The 708-nt window shown below is 35.6% G+C and overlaps 1 non-coding gene across 1 annotated transcript; it reads left to right on the top strand.

Annotated features, from left to right (window-relative positions):
- Positions 1-375: 375 nt before the first annotated feature.
- Positions 376-449, top strand: TRNAS-ACU (transfer RNA serine (anticodon ACU)). The gene has a single exon. It is a non-coding gene; the product is annotated as a tRNA-Ser (tRNA).
- The last annotated feature ends 259 nt before the right edge of the window (positions 450-708 follow it).

Below are 708 nucleotides of genomic sequence, written 5' to 3' on the forward strand. Positions count from 1 at the left end.
TATACTATTAAAACAAATTAAAATGGTAAAAGTTATTGTACTTTAAGTAAAAATAAAAGAGCCAAAATATCAATCCCAGTTTTGGATTACTTTAATTAACAAAAAAAAATGCATATAGCAGAGGATAGTTTCAATCTGCCTACCGCTGGGTTATGGGCCCAGCATGCTTCCATTGCAGTACTCTGCTGCACATGTAAGTGCAAGAGATCCTGAAGCACTCACTCATCATGGGAAAGTACCAATGTGTTTCTTCGTTGGTTGATGGAAGAAACATCTTACAAAAACTCTCCAGATTATTGACTTTTTAAAGTTTTTCTAGGAAACGTTCTAGATGTATGCTTATTAGCCTTTGTCAGTATGTACTTTTAACAAAGTGTCTCTGTGGCGCAATCGGTTAGTGTGTCTGGCTACTAACCGAAAGGTTGGTGGTTCAATCCCACCCAGGGACGTAATTGACATTGTTATCAGATTTTGGTGATCTTTAAGTAGACAAGTCAAAATTTCAAACTCCCTGTTATGGTGTAAGGTACCTGGCCTTCTCTGATGTAATCAGAGTTAGATTTGATTCAGTGATTTTATAAAAACAGATAGGAAGCACAATTTAGCAGTGGGTTGCAGAGAAAAAGAAATATGCTGGCAAAAAAAAACCAATTGAGTGATTTAAACAGCTCTTCATTTTCTGGCTTTATTTTTATGCTAACAAATTTG

Source organism: Pseudophryne corroboree, unplaced genomic scaffold (genome assembly GCF_028390025.1).
Source record: "Pseudophryne corroboree isolate aPseCor3 unplaced genomic scaffold, aPseCor3.hap2 scaffold_1128, whole genome shotgun sequence".
Lineage (NCBI taxonomy): Eukaryota > Metazoa > Chordata > Amphibia > Anura > Myobatrachidae > Pseudophryne > Pseudophryne corroboree.